Source organism: Tursiops truncatus, chromosome 8 (genome assembly GCF_011762595.2).
Source record: "Tursiops truncatus isolate mTurTru1 chromosome 8, mTurTru1.mat.Y, whole genome shotgun sequence".
Taxonomy (NCBI): Eukaryota; Metazoa; Chordata; class Mammalia; order Artiodactyla; family Delphinidae; genus Tursiops; species Tursiops truncatus.
The window spans coordinates 84,169,939-84,186,166 of NC_047041.1; the positions used below are offsets into that span (position 1 = coordinate 84,169,939).

The 16,228-nt window shown below is 51.3% G+C and overlaps 1 protein-coding gene and 1 long non-coding RNA gene across 5 annotated transcripts in view; one reads left to right on the forward strand and one right to left on the reverse strand.

Moving 5' to 3' along the window:
* Positions 1-16,228, reverse strand: part of ABTB2 (ankyrin repeat and BTB domain containing 2) — a 182,310-nt gene that overhangs the window by 76,179 nt on the left and 89,903 nt on the right. The window lies entirely within an intron of this gene.
* LOC141279378 (uncharacterized) lies at positions 4,283-5,639 on the forward strand. Its single transcript, XR_012333511.1, has 3 exons — positions 4,283-4,395; positions 4,592-4,785; positions 5,519-5,639. It is a non-coding gene; the product is annotated as an uncharacterized lncRNA (long non-coding RNA).

Sequence of the window (16,228 nt, forward strand, 5' to 3'; positions counted from 1 at the left end):
CAGTTACGATCTGAGATCCTCAAGTTTATGAGAAAGTTGAATGTAAACATGAAGACAAAATAAAACCATTTAAATTGTAAGAAGGAATCAAGCTGTTTAGAGGTATCTTAAGGAGTTGTGGCCAAGAGCAGGGACTTTGGGGACAGATCATCTACCTCAGAATTATTCTGGGCAAGTTACCGAATCCCTGTGTGTGTGTGTGTGTGTGTGTGTGTGCGTCTGTGTGTGTGTCTGTGTGCGTGTCTGTGTGGTTTTCCCCATCTGTAAAACAGAGTCCACAACACCACCTCTATAGGGTTGTTATGACGATTAAATGTGCTAATGGATACAGAGTAAACACTCAGTGTTGGCCGTTTTTATATCACTTATCCCAGATATGCCCTGCTGGTATTTCTGCACGTTCTGATTTCAAATTGTTTTCCTGTTATCTCTAAAATCCTTCTGCCAGATTATTTATAATTGTTATTTTGATCAGAATATGCTCTTTGTAAAGGATACTCTCACCTTCTGAACTATCATTTGTGTAAATGTGAACTTGCCTAGTTATGGCTGGCTGAAATGGGGACCCAACTCAAGAAGAGCCTGAGGCCACACAGGAAAGAAGCCAGGGGTCCTCTCAGAGGTAATTCAGGATCTGCCATCTCCTTCCCTAAATTACAGCTACTTGTGGGGAAAGGATGTGACCGCAGGCATAAACAACTGTGAAGGCTCAAAGAAGCCCAAGAGAAAACAAAGCCCCAGTCAAAGGAATGAAATCCTGGAAACACCCACTTTCCGAGGCCAGATCAGGTCCAACCCACCTGTATTTCTGTAGCTCTTTTCTTATTTGGGGAGAAAATGTCTGGTCTTGACTTTCTGAGCTACTCTGGCTTCCTCAAGGCGAACTGGCAGGGAGCCAGGTCACCCCAGGGTCAGGGCGCTGTGGTTACCATCAACTTCCTCTGGCATCTGAGAAGGAAGGTCAAGATGGGACAGGGCAGACCACTTCTACCCAGAAATGTACTCTTCTCCCCCATGAGGTCAATTTCCATCTTCCAACTTTCCCTGATACCACCTTGTCCAGGAGACCATCCTTGCTCACCTGGCTTCCTGTAACAGCCTAGCTGATCTCCCTGCTTCTCTCTTTGTCCTCCATTTCCAACAGAACAAAGAGAGGGATCCTGTTCAAACCAAGAAGCCAAGTCTCATCATGGCACTCTTCTTTCCAAAGCCCTACTGTGCCCCACCCCCTGCATGCCCACCCTTCACCCAGCAGAGCACTCTAAGTCTTTAAGTTGGCCTCAAAGCCCTTCGTCATCCCCCCACACCTCCACCTCTCTAGCCACACCACACTGGTGTCCTTGCTGTTCTCAGACATACCAGGCATGCTGTGGTCACAGGGTATTTGAACTTGCTGTTCCTTTTCCTGAAATGCTTCCCAGGTATCTGCACTGGTTATCTCCCTCACCTCTTTCAGGGCTTTTCACAAATGTTGCCTTTTCAGTGAGGTCTTCCCTGACCTTTATCTGCCCACCTCCATCTCTCCTTATTCACATTCCCTGCATTATCTGTCTCCATGATAACACTCACCAAATATACTATGCTTTCTACTTAATTATTATATTATCTGTCTTCCCCAAATATGGTATAATCTCCAAGAGGCAGGGCTTTTGTTTGTTTAATTCATATTCTTAATGTCTAGAACAATGCCTGGGATATAGTAGGAGCTTATAAGTATTTGTTGAATGGAGATTTGCTATAACCATATTCATATTCATCCATGCATTTGTATAAATATTAATCCAGTACCTACCACACACCAACTACTTAACATCTACAATCCCAGTAAGCCTTGCCACAGCCCGTGAGGGGAGATCTGACCCCCTACTTCATAAATGATGAAACTGAGACGTGGAAGCTAAGTGATGTGCCTGAGCTGGGCTGCTCTCTGCCATTGTGCCTGATCTCATTAGTCACGTCCTGTTGTGAACATAGGCCTTGATTTTCCCTGCTGGATTCCAAACTCCGCGAAGGGCAGGGCTACGTTTGGCCTGTTCATCACTATGTCCCTGGTGCTTAGGATAGTGCCCTGTACCCGGGAGGTGCTCAGGTGAAATGAATCCATCTGATAAGGAGTGGGGGGATTCCTTGCCTGGCCCTTTAGCCAGCTCCCGGGTTTGCCTTCCCACCTACAGAGTTTTTCAGAAGCATGTAAAGCAGTTTACCCTGGGGCTAGGCCAAGCCTAGAATTCACTCTCAGGCCTCTACCTCTTTCCTATCCCACCCACCCCAATCCCGGGCTTTCTGCCAGCAAAGAACTACCCAAACAGACTGTAAGACAGGCTGTAACTGACTTTGCAGTAGTACAAGGTAAGTCTCTTTGACAAGAGTCTAGGGGGAGAACTGACCTTTGGGAGGCTAACTGCAGCTGTCACTCTCCTCTGGTCCTGGCTCCCCTCCCCTGGCAAGGATGCACCAGAGACCCACAGCCATGCAAAGGGCAGGAAGACATTCTACTCTGAATTGACCATTTTCTCAGAGAAGCAAGCTGTCTCCCTCTATGGACACCCCACACCCCCAGTACTCGATAAAGAGCTGGGGGACCGAGCTATCACTTAATAGTCAGGAGGAGTTTCTTATTCCAGTTACACAATTTCCTCACCACAAAAGATGGTTAATGGACACAGAAGACTTGACAATTCGTATGAAAATCCACATAACCTCAACTGCTACTCATTACAGACCTTTTTTTTTTGGTGGTGGGGCTTCTGAGAACAAATGAAAAAGGTTGTGTGTGTGACCCCTATCCCCCAACCTTAAAGCCAAGAGAGCTCTTAAAGAATGTCCTCCTTCCCACAGTTTCCAAAACTTTTCCATTTGATGAATTGACTCCATTAGCTGGCAGTAAAGCCAAGCTGCTGACAGCAACGGCTCAAAGCTGGAGGCCACGATTCTAGGGACTCTCTGATGATCCAACCTGGCCGAAGAATAAGGGATGACCTCACCACTGAGAGGGGTCACGAGAACAGGGCTTTGCTTCCTTCATTGCCAACCGCCCCCCAAAGAGGGTCCCCCCATCAGCACTGGATAATCAGAGACAGGGGAGATTTTCTCATAATGAACCAAGAATGCACCCACAGACGTTCTAGTCACGCACCTCCCATGCCCAGTCCCGTGGGAGGAGCCTGCCCTTAACTGCCTGGGCTGAAATCTTCAGAGAGGCCAAGTTCTCAAGGTTTTGGGGGCAAGAGAGAGAGGGACTTGGAGGCTTTTCAGTCAGAGTTGCCTTTTTTCTAGAAGAGGTGCATTATGGCATGGTGGTTAAAAGGATTTGAGAGCCAGCTGGTTAGAGCTCCAGTCTCAGCTCTACCAGTTACTGTGTGACTTTGGGCAAATTACTTAATCCCTCTATGTCTCAGTTTCCTCATCTGTACAGTGGGGACAACTGTTAGTAACCTCCTTCATCGGGCGTTATGAGGACTGAGTGAGTTAATACTTCTGCTTCTAAAGCCTAACAGGTAGAACAGAGAATGTAATTAAGCATTTCTGGGATAAGGTAGGAGGGTGGAGAGAGGAGGCAGTGTTCACCCAGGGACAGTTTGAGGGTGCCTACCTCATCCTCTGGATTTCCAGCCAGATGACATCCCTGCTGCCCAAGAACCATGGAAGGGGTGAAGAAATGGGAGGGTGGAAGGTACTGGAAGGACACCATGAACCACAGAGGCGTGTCTCTGGGAGTCTAGGATTCAGACGGGAAAAGAACCACTGAAAGATGGCAAGCTTTTAGGATCCAGGGCTGAATTTCAATACAAAACAGGCCATGGTCCCCAGAAGGCTGCTGTGGGAGCTAAACCCTTCTGAGGGGTCTGGTGAAGGTTCCACAGGTTGATCTTACCTCCAGGCCCTTCATTCTCTTGAATAAGTGAGAGAATTAAAAATCGGAGTGTACTTCCCCGGGCTGGCATCTGAAATCTCTCTGCAGAGTCGCTATTCACCTTAACCGTGCTCCTGGGGCCCCCTGCCACCCCCCTCCCTACCCAACTTCCAAGACTGCACCACGACTCTGCACGGAAAGAGTGGACTTTGCCTTTTCTAAATGAAACCAGGATCCATTTGGGCTTGTGATGCTGCCTTCTTGTTAGGACTGCACATCTGTGACATGCCTCCGAGTCACTCATGAGTCAGACCTTGCCACACCCTCCTGGTCTAAGGCGTGATTACTGAACCAAGGGGGCCAAGAGGACACCATTTCCCATCGATAGGAACTCCCAGGCTTATGACTCTTGGAATTGTGTGGTCTGGTCTTTAAATGAGACAATGACTATCAGGTTCTTGGTACACAGTATCTGACACACGGTGGTGATGGTGGTGAGACAGACACCTGCATGGTGCAAACACCTCTGCACACGGTGCTCAGTGAGTGAGAGCTACTGTTGGACTGTGGGGTTCCTTTCCGGGGGTAGAGGCGGCAGGAGGGGTAGGGATGCTGTAAGAGGGCTCTCTTGCAGGTGTACCTGTATTAACTCTGAGGAAGGAGAGGGACTGGTGTCCTGGGGGAGGAGAGGTGTGGACTCGTGGGAAAAAATGACCAGCTGGGGTCTTCTGTCCTCAGGCGTGTGACGGAGCTAGCTAATCACTGCAGCCTTCTGAGCACTTCTGCACTGAGCTGAGCCATTCACATTGCATCATCTCCTCGAAGTCTCCACAGGAAGGGTACCACTGTGTCTCCACTTTCCAGAGGAGAGAACTGGAGCTTAGAGGTCAAACAACCTTCCCATTTCACAGCCCCTACGTGGAGGACTCCAGGTGCTTACCGAGAACTTTACCTCGGGGCGTGGGCCCAGGTGAACCAAGGCCTCTTCCCACCTCTCCTCATCTCCCCCTGCCCCACCCAGTTCACAGGTGACCTTTGTCAGGGAGGCTGATGAGGAAGCAGAGGCCTAAGGAGGAGATGTGCCAGCTGGTGGAACTTTCCACCTTTTCTATCACACCCAACATAACCTCGGCCTCTCAAGGACGCTCTGCAGCTATAGGCGGGGAGGCTGTTATCACCCCACTGAAGGGGGAAGAGAGGTGTGAGAGGCAGCCCCTGTCAGATCCTGCCTCTGCTAAGGACCAATCACTTAACCCTTCCAAACCCCACTTGCCTCATCCACAACCGCCGCCCTCTCCCTCTGCCTCCAAAAGCAGAAATCACTAACTTCGACGAGCACTTAGTTCGTTCTAGAACACTTGCTAAATACTTCCCATTCAGTATCTCATTTAATCCTCAAAAATAATCCCAGGAGATAGGTCCTAGCCTTAAACCTATTTCACAGGTTGTTGTTATTTGTAAAAATGAGAACAACATTGACTCTCTTAGGAGGCATCTATGAAGGCAAGATCTTGCATGGAATGTGCTTAGCACAGATTCAGTGTTTAAAAGGGGAAAACCTGAAGCCCAGGGGCAGCCCTAAGGTCAAGCATCAGGTTGGACGGGAATGGGGCCCTGAGGTGTCCAAAGCAAGGCTCTTTCTTCAAGGACCCGCCCCATCCCCAGGTACAGCAACTCAGCAGAGGGCATTCCACTGGCTTATATGAACTGTCCGGAAAACCCCACCTGCCTGCGGCCAAGACCCTTCTGCACCCTAGGAGTGGAGTGGACGTGTCTGGAGAAACGGAGGGAACTGGAAGCTTTGGATCCTGAGTCTAACGCTGCTATATGGGGCCATAATTCACAAACTACCTCTGTTTCTTTCCACGCCTGTCCCATGCCAGGCCTTGCACTAGCCCTGGAGATACAAAGAGAAACCAGATTGGCTACCCTCTGGGCAGCCAGCCCAGGTACCGGCAGGCCACAGCAGGCCTGCCCTGGGGACCCAGATGCTGACCTCTGGAGATGTCACTGTTGGCCAAAAGAGGTGCTTTCTCTCTTTTTAAAAATCACTTCCAGTCGTTAAATGAATAAACAGCTCTAAAACATTTAGGAGATAAGACACTCTATCAGGACTCCCGCGATCTTTCAAAGCTCAAAGTGAAAATGCCAGCAGGCCTCGGCCGACTGGCTGTGGGAAAAGCAGATAGCCACCAGTTTCACCGGCAACAAAGAGACTGAAAACCCTGCACATTTTTAGGATGTGACTAGAATAATCCACAGCTGGGCCCCCAGCACAAAATGCAGGGTAATAAAGCATGCAGGGAACAGGGGCAGCCGGGCCTTCGTTAGCACTGAGGGAGGCTCGCTTGGCGCCTGTATTATTAAGCCTTTCATGCAGATCACCTCGTTTAATTTCATCGAGTCCTCACCGCAGTGGCCAAGAGCTGGCTTTGGAGTCCGTCTGCCTGGGTTACTCTCAATATTCACTCCCACTCACCCTCTCACCCCTTCCCTCCTGGCTGGGTGACCTTGGGCACCTTGTTTAACCTCTTCAGGCCTCAATTTCCCTGTCCGTAACACTGGGATACTAGAACCCACCTTATAAGATTGTTTTAAACATTAAGTAAGTAAATCCACAGGAAGAACTTAACTTAGGATCTGGGACACAGTCCTCAACAAGTGGTAGCTTTTGCTGTTGTTACGCTGATCGCAGACAGCCCCGTGCCTGGCTGTGTGTCATCTCTTTATTTTACGCTTGATACACCTGAAACCTCCCAAGGTCAGAGCCAACCCACACTTGTGCAGTTCCCTCTCGGTACTGATGCTCGTGCCCAGCTCACCACACCACCTCCCCACGAAGCCTGCCTCCAAGCCAGAGGCCTGCTGATTCTTTGGGTCTTGCCATTAGGAAATCACCTCCTCAGTGGGAACCCACCTGGGGGTCTTTCTGTGGAAGCAGACTGCAAGCCAACCACTGGAAATGCGTGCAGGGCAGACCCAAGGCCCGTGAGGTGCCGAGACACCTGAGGAACCAGCGGTGTCTCAGAGCAATTTGTCTCCAGCTGTCCTGGTTTCTGTTTCCTCCTCTGATCCAAAGGGGCCTGGGGGAGGGCAGGATGAGCAGGGGCTGACATCCGGGTTACTCACACGGAGGCCGTCTTCTGGCCACAGGCCGCCCCCTCCCTGTGGCTTCTCGTGCACCTCTACACACCCGGGGCTCCCTTCCGACGCACGGTCTCATCACGAAGACAAACGGGAACTTTGCGGTGGGCTGCTTCCTCTACCCGGAGCCCTGGGCCCCGGCTTGTCTGCCAAAGGTGGAACCCAGAGCCTCACCCTTAAGGGTGAAAGCTGCCCACGCCTCCCTCTGTTCCTGTCACACCTGCGACCACAGGCCCCAGCACAGGTTTCCGTGAGTCGTTCATGGAAAACAAATGACGGGCTGCCGGCGTTAGAGCAGCAGAACGAGACCACAGCCCGTGCCCACAGGGGGTCTACGATCTAAGAGGAAAGAGATACGGATCAAGAAATGCCACCGAGGTCATCCCACGTCTAGACTCAACACAGCACTCAGAATTATCCTTCCAATAAATACCTGAGATCACGTCCCCCAATCTCTCTCAGAGTCCAAGGCGAGACCTGAAGATGTCCTCTCAGTCCCTACAAGGCTGCCCCAGAACTCCTCAGATCTTACTGCCGTGTGTCCTCACTGGAACTCATCAGGCCTGAGGGCTGCCATGCAGGCTGTCCCCTCTGCCTGGAATATTCTTCTCCCATTTTTCCACAGGGCAAAATCTCTCCCCTCCCTCCAGCCTGCATTTAACAGCCATAAGACCCACTCTGATTACCCTATTTCAAACTCTAGCTTCACTCCCCACACCCCTGTGCCTCCAATCCACCTTACCCTGCTCATTCCCCCTTTCCACCTTCTGGTGTATACTTCCTGTGTTTACTGTGGACCATCTTCCCCTCTCCCCCCAGCCCCACTAGGATGCAAAGGAAAGACATCTGTATGTGTTTTATTTCCTGACATGTCCTGAGCACCCAAAACAGTGTCTGGTACGTCACAGGCACTTGGTAAATATTTGTTTTGTTTTGTTTTTTTAATAGATCTTCATTGGAGTATAATTGCTTTACAATACTGTGCTAGTTTCCTACCACAGGGAGATCAGCTCTGTGCTTTGCCATGACCTAGAGGGGTAAATATTTGTTGAATAAGTGAATAAATGAATGAGTGAGTGAGTGAATGAACAAATGAGTACCATGAGAGGGGAAGCAGAGGGTGCTGTGAGCACTCATAGCAGAAGAACTAATTCCATCTGCCGGTCAGGGAAAGCCTTCCCCCCCCACCCCCCAGAGCCTCACGGGGTACAGGGGAAGGGGAAAAGAGAGGCACGGGGAGGCTTCCTGACGGCCAGTCCTACCTGAGGGAGGGTGAATGCATTGCTGCTGACCCTTCCCCAGAGAGATAATTCCACCTGCAGGGGGGCAACACCCAGGCCCGACACTGGCCATCCAAGGTACTTCTGGCTGCCTTGGGCATCTCCGCTTCAGAGCCTGAAGATTCCATCGGAGAGAGCTGCTCTCTGAAGCCTGGATCTCTAAAAGCTCTTATCACCCAAATCCCCACTGAGGTTTCTCAAGTCGAGGAATAAACCAAGTCTAACCCTGGCTGTGAGGTGGAAGGGCAGAATGGAAGCATGCAACAGAAAATAAAAATAAGTGACATTTATTGAGAGCACATTGTGACTGAAGCACTATTATAAATTGTTAACCTGCTTAATTACTGATGAATTGTGCGCCTCCAGTATGGTGATAGGTAGGTACTAACAGGACCCACCTCATAGGGTGGGTTGTGAGGGAGGCAGGAATTAACGGTATGAGGTACACAGAACACACACAGAGGGCTCTTTACTTGTTTGCTACTACGTCACCATCCTCAACTTACAGGTGAGAAAACTGAGGCACAAAGAGGTGACAGAACTTGGACCATCTTCCCCCACTAACCAGAGACCAAGCAGGATGCAAACGCACGCCGCCTGGGCTCAGGGCTGATTTTCTCTACCCTATATTACACCTTTCCCAGAAATCAAGCTCCTCACAAAACACTTCTTCTTAAGGGACAGAGAGGCTCCTCCGAGCAGAGTTCTTTCTGAAAATTCAGTTGTCTTGGCCTTATTTGTAGAAAGGTGGCTAAAAGATCCAGCGGCCAGGTATGGCTGAAAAGCCCAGGACCCACCAGTTCCTCCCAAGACTGTCCCCACCAAGTGTCTGGGGGAGAACCCTAGCCCTCGATGCTGCAGACACAGAAACACACAAACCCCAGGAGAGGAGAGAGGTCTTCCTCATCCTGGGACCACAAATGTCAGTCATTTATGGATTGGTCTTTGCTGTCGGTTCCCGGCAATGTGTGTCCACCAGCAGCCAGCCACCCGCCACCGCATACAAATGGCAGTGGAGGGGCTGAGGGGCCGGCTGGGAGCCCAGGCTTCTGGCTCCCCCAGCCCCAGCACGCTGAGTCGGATGCCCTCACTACCTCCTACCTAAGGCTGCTGCCTCGGTCATACCCACACCCTCGGGATCAGCCTTGGTGTGGCAGACTCCTCACCGACACACTGGAAGCCAGAAGCATGGAAGCCTTACTCACGGCCCAGTACCCCAAGCAGGACTGGCACAAGCCCCGGGGAGGACTTGAGGGGTGCGGGCAGGGTGTGCTGGACCAGTCGGGACTTCGAGGGCCCAAGCACAGGAGCCACCACCTGGTTCTCCATCCTTATCTCCCTTCCTAAAAGGAGAGGATTCTGTCCAAATGAAGACTCTTCAGCCAAACAAAAAAAAGGAAGAAACCAGTCAGGGCATCAGGTGGGCTTCTTAAACACGTTCAACAAGAGTGGCCGAGGTTAGGCAACATCTTGTCCAATCTGCGACAAAGGGGCCTTTGGTTTGTTTTTTGGAAGAAGAATCTGGTCTCCCTCCACCTTCTTCTCAGTATTTGCATAGTGAGCCATCCCAACTTGCTTTGTACCCTCTTACAACAGAAAACCCCACTTATTTCTTTAGGTTGTGTGTTTTTTTTTTTTAATAAAGCTCCTATTGATATTACACAAATGATATTTCTTTGTATTCACACTCGGAAAGCTCAACAGATCACTTTTTTGCCAGAAGTTCGGTTTCTTAAAAAGTTGGGCCAGGGGCTTCCCTGGTGGCGCAGTGGTTGAGAGTCCGCCTGCCGATGCAGGGGACACGGGTTCGTGCCCCGGTCCGGGAAGATCCCACATGCCGCGGAGCAGCTAGGCCCGTGAGCCATGGCCGCTGAGCCTGCGCGTCCGGAGCCTGTGCTCCGCAACGGGAGAGGCCACAACAGTGAGAGGCCCACGTACCGCAAAAAAAAAAAAAAAAACCCAAAAAAAAAAAGTTGGGCCAGTGTCTCCTGTGTAAATCTGCCTTGGCCCGTTGACCAGTTGGTGCTGTGGCCGCTGACATCACAAGCTTCCGAGTGGGCTTCTCCCACCACCACTGCCTCTGCTGCCCTCAACAGCTCCGAAGAGAAGCGCTACAGATCCATCCACTGAGGAGCTAAGGCCCACCCGGGGCCGCAGAGCAGCAGAAATCTTAGCAAAGCAGCGACTCTCACCACCGATGTCAGCAAAGGCTGGCAGCGACTGTGCATTACTGCAAACCAGATGCCCTGCTAAGCACTTCACAGGCGTCATTTCATTTAACCTCCTAACGACTCTGTGAGAAAGGCTATTTTTGGTACTATTTTGTACATGAAGAAGTAGGTTCAGAGGTGTAGGGGAGAAAGAAACTTAAATTGGAGCATCTCAGTGCTTCACGCTGGGCCAAACGCACGTATGTGCTGATTGCATACCCAAGCACGGGGGGAAAAGAGCCACACCTGGGGCTGGGGTCCTGCACAGCTAGGAACCCGCTGTGGAAAAACCCACATTTATACAAAGGGAATGCCAAGGAGTAATGGTTCATTCTTTCAAAGGGTTAACTGCAAGTTTCCTCTAAAAAAGAGACTTCCTCACTACCTTCAATTACAACTCCATTTTCATTCCACTTTCCACTCCAGGACACGGTGACCCAAAGCAGGAATGATTAAAAAGCAGAATGTGAAGCGGAATTGCAGCCCAGTCCACTTCAGAGGTGGCTCTACCTTCAGAGAAGAACCTGAAGGACCACTCAGGCCCCTGATGTGATCACAACACCCTCTCCTCAGCTCACGTAAGAATGTAAAACAAGTGAATTAATTCACAAGTGTGGTTTTCATAAATGAACACAAATGTACAACTTCTAAAAAGACAGACATGTTGAGTTTGGGGGGTATTTTAACTGCAAAAGTCACTGATGGAGTCATGATATGATGTTTACTTAAAACCCTAAAAACTCTGATGTATCACGGAGATACAAGATGCTTGCAACATGAATTCACTGCAAAGGTGGCCGTGACTTGCACGTAAGCAGATGTTGGCCGTGGGCTGGAGTTGGGACCCACAGACCAGTGCCGACTCAGTGATGGTAGCTCAGCCGTCCACGCCTGGCGCCTGTGCGGACTGTGCCTTTAGGGACGAGTCTGAGTCTGGCCCCTGAGCTACAGCAGTTGTAGTATCGCATAGGTATCAGTGAGCACCAGAAAACGTTGCAAAGAAGTGGTGAAATACTAGTTTTACACCGAACTAGCCAGAGGTGGGTGGAAATTTAAATCAGATTCTATAAAAGCAACCAGCTTAAACTGTCTTTGACCAGAATAACCCCTGAGGCACCTCAGGGAGTTAGAAGCACTTTGGGAATGTCCTCTAAGACGACAGGGCCTTACCGCTGAGGCTCAGAACATTGGCGAGAGGGCAGGCCACCTGGGTAGGTCACTCCAAGACCTTCTGAGAAAGGCAAGGCCGTTTGAGCCTGACCCCACCTGAACACCTAACTCAGAGCTTTGTCCCGGTCAGGGAACTAGTTCTTCAGCACCGTCTCTGCACACCATCAGCAGAGCTGAAGAGGCCCAACTCACAGGTCTGTTCTCACAAAGCCAGCGGTGTGGCCGGTAAAACCTTGTCAGTGTCAAAGCATGTGGGTGGCCCCAGCAGAATAACCTCAATGGCGCTCAGCGGCTGGGACGGCTTCACGCGGGACTTAGTGACGACTCGAGCTGGCCCTGGAAGAGGAGCTGGGGAGCTCAGGCAGACAGACGAGTAAAGGCAGAAAAGTGTCAGCTGCCCTGGAACAGAAAGAAGGGGGGGGTCTCAGGGGAGCAGAACGCTCAAGCGAGAGGCAAGCAGGAAATGCGTACAAGGGAAGTGGAGGCGGAGGGTACCCAGGCGGCAAGGAGCCTGTATCTCACCCACAGGCAACAGGGAGACAATGAAGGTTCCAGTGCAAGAGAAGCCTCTGCAGATCTCCTGAGAGGGCCTTTCCAGGCTTTCGGCACTACCGGATGTGAGTTCCATAGGGGCGGGGGATTCAGTCCCAGCACCCACAAAAATGCCTGGCACGTGGCGCACATACAGTAAATACTTGCTGAATAAAGTAATGATAAATGCGAATCCAGAATCCCTTCCCTCCTGGCACAAGGAGGGAAAAAGGGGGCTTTATAGACACCAAATGACAAGGTTTTGGGCAACTGAAACAATTCTTCAAATGACCCCTAGGGGCAGCTCCCTGCTACATGAAGATGAGACTCAGTTCTGGGAGAGGAGGAATGGATGTGGAAAGTGAACAGTCGTGGCACAAAGACACTTCATCCTTCCAGTCTCCACACCAGCTCCTCCCAAACCCCAGTAGCCTTGACTGAGATTCCCCCTCAAGAGGAATGGCTCCAACCCCCAGCTTCTTTCTGCAGCACGCAGATCAGGTGCCTCCCTTAATAAAACTGCAGCTACTGTTATTGCGATCCTACCATGTGTCAGGCACTGTGCAAATCACCCCCTGCTCGTTCAATACTCAGAATGATGCGGAGAGGTAGAAATCATCACCCCCATTTTACAGATGAGAAAAGTGAGGTTCAGAGAGATTAAGTAACTCATAAGGTCACACAGCTGACTGGGGCAGAACAGGGCTCGTATTGCTCTGACATCAAAGTACATATCCTCAATCTCTATAGTCACCCCTCCTGAATCTCTGACGTTACACCGCGGAGGAAGGGAAGGAGGGCAGATGCCTGTGCACTGGTAAAGAGAAGCTGGAAGCTAAGAGGTGAACATTCCCCCCGGCGTAGGAGCAGAGGCCAGCCTGGCCGTGGGAAGGTAGCAGGTGCTTCTCAAAGGCAAGGAGGGTGGCTCTCCCCTTCTTCTATGACAACCACACCAAAATAGACAGGGTGAGGCTGCCGGGGGGCGTGGGAGCGCATCACTCCCAGTGAATCAGGCCCTGTGAAGGGCGAGGTACTGTTCAGACAACCCGACACTATTTCTGCTCTGCCAGCGTGAGGGCTGCAGGGTGAGGCGGGGCTCTTTGTCAAAGGAGGTAGATATGCTGAGAAGTACAGCAACTCTCCAAAACACACCCCCTCCCCCAAGCACCAAGGGGATGTTGGGGTGACTGGCTTTGTGGAGGACACTGTCCGCCTCCTTCCCCTCTTACTGGGGGTTTGATTCCAGGCTCTGTCAGTCACCAGCCATAGGTCATGGGCGGTTACCTCGCTTTTCTGAGCCTCAGCTTCCTCATCAGTAACACGGAAAACATAATAGTCCCTTCCTCCCAAGGTGCTTGTGAGAGTTTAATGAAACCGTGTCTGCCCAGCAGTCAGCTCAGTACCTGGCATTTCATAAGCGCTCAGATGATTTCTCAAGTTACTTAAATCGTGACTTGTTATGCTGTCGGTGCTGCTATCACTCTGCTACTACAACATATGGGAAAATACGAGTCGGCGCGGTCACCGCCCTTATACCTTGCCCTGGGGAGGACGGCAGACTTCAGCACAGGAGAGCGAAGGAGGGGGCGTGGTAGTTTTAAGCCCAAGCAGGTGACGGGCAGACAAGGCAGTTTTGTCTCAAGTGCCCTGAACCAGAGAAGGAGCCCATCCTTCGGGCATAGAAGAAGGCATTGAACTCCCTTCCAGTGGTGGAGGAGGGAGGAGGGCCCTGTTCCCAGACAGGAAGAACCTGAGATAACCAGGGCGTTTGGCTTCCTCTGTGGCTCTCGTGGAGTGAGCGGTGGCAGCCGCAGGAGGGGGTGGTGCGAGGGGAGGGTTGTGTCATGAGCGGTGTCCCCAGTCTTTCTGAAGGAAGGAAGTGAAGGATCCCAGGCATCTGTGTCTCATGACCCAGGTGAGGCCTCCAGGTACACAAGTGACCTGGGTGCAGGTGCTGAGAGGGGAGACGGTGGCAGTCATGCTCCCAGCCTGGAAGGGGCCAGGGCATTCTGACTTAGCAGCGGGCAAGCCCTGCTGTCATCTGGGAAGAATGCTGTGGAGCTAACGGAGTTGGGTCTTCCCCAGGATGGCCATGGGGATTAGCTGGGGTTGGGGGGGGGTGCAGTGCTCAGGGTCAGCACTGATAGGAGGTATTTCCACTCACGGCAGCTATGGAAGTGGCTCTTCCTCCCGTGGAAGGAGGGATGGAGTCAGGCCCTGAGCTGTGCCAGGGCCAGGTGACGGCCACCTGGGGCAAGGCAGGAGATGGCCAGATGTCCAGGTCCAGTCACCTTAGGGCTCCCTGGAGACCACCCAACCTCCTCTGGCCCAGCTGGTAGTTTCACTGGCCCTGGTACTAGATTAGGGAGGACTCTTGCAGTCACAATTTATAGAAGACATATTGGAGCATAAGGAGGAAATTAAAAAAAAAAAAAGCAGGTGGAGCCCAAAGGCAGGAGAGCTAAGCCTCGGGACAGTACTGGGACCGAGCATTGGGAGGATGACGCACACCCCCTTTGTCCCCCCTCCCCCTTTCTGCTCTCCTCTCTTCCAGAGCTTCTTTGTAAACAAGAGCACACTGGGGATTGGCTCTTAGGAACTCAGTCACTCTCTCTAGGTCCCCATTCCATATTCTCCGGGAAGGGGCCAGTGGCCCCCCTGCAGTCCAGTGGGGCTGGGTTCCTGCCCTCCAGATGGCGCCTTCCCCTTGTGACTGAGGAGGACCAGTTAAGCAGTGGTCACTGTGAGCTGCCCACACAGCCCTAAAGATGCTACTCCTAAGGGGAGTCAGCCCAGCAAGGGCTCAGATGTGGCCACTTCAGGGAACAGACCAAAAGAAGTGGGGAAACGTGAAGATTCAGGACAGGGCCTGTGTGCCTGGCCTCTCACTGTGGCCCTGTCATCATCCTCCCAGGTGTGGCATCGTGGGGCTCCGGTGCAGGACCGGGCTGTGTCAGGTGGCTTACCTCCCTTGCCGAACCCTGGAGCCTGAACTCGGAACCGCCATCTGAGACTGACCATCAGTGTGCTTTTCTCAGGAAAGTCTCCTCTTCCCCAGCTGGGCTGCGAGCCCCCTGGGGGAGGGACCTGTTGGGGGGAGCGGGGACTCTGACCCCAGAATGAAGGGATGCTTCTACTACCACCCACTTCCTTATATTCTTATACGATGGTGCTAGTGAATGTGGTAGCCACTAGGCTACCAAATAAGGCCAGTGAGTATCAGGAACCACATTTTGACTTTAATTTTAAATAAATTTTAATAGCCACATGTGGCTAGTGGCTACCACACTAGACAACACAGGTAAAAAATCATATCTTGTACAAAGTACTTCCATGTATACCATAACATTCAATTTTCAGGTGAGCAGAACAAGCAATATTTACCCCATTTACAGATAACAAACCTGAAGCTCAGAGATTTGCTCAAGCTGAATTGGGCTGAATACTCAAAGCTCCCAAACCATTTCCATTACATGACTTTTACACCCAAACTTGACTTCTGACCTGAGGGCCAGGGGAGGTGGCCCCGATGGAGCCCATTCTGGCTCTACCATTAACTGGACACGTCGCTTTCTCACCTTTCCCTACTCTAAACTGAGAAGGAACATGGTGGAGGGTTCCAGAGAGCCTGGGGCATGGTCTCCTCAGACCAGAGTGACTAGGTGGTCAGGATTCAAGATCCTTCTAAGCTGCTGTGTGGTTTCAAGACAATTTTCTAAAAATGAGGAGAGGGAGGGAGAAATGAGATAAATTCTTTCCCTCCTCCACCAGTCTTGTCCCAGGAGACATAATTAAAGGGGGTTAAAAATAGTGTGATCCCATGCTGGCCTCAAGGACATTCCAATGCCTCCTTAAATGAAACTGAATTCCTGATCATTTCCTTTAGGATCAATCCAATCCTCAGCATATTGCCATTCCATCAAAAATGGTATAATGCGGGACTTCCCTGGTGGTGCAGTAGTTAAGACTCCACACTCCCAATGCAGGGGGCCCGGGTTCCATCCCTGGTCAGGGAACTAGATCCCACACGCATGCTGCAA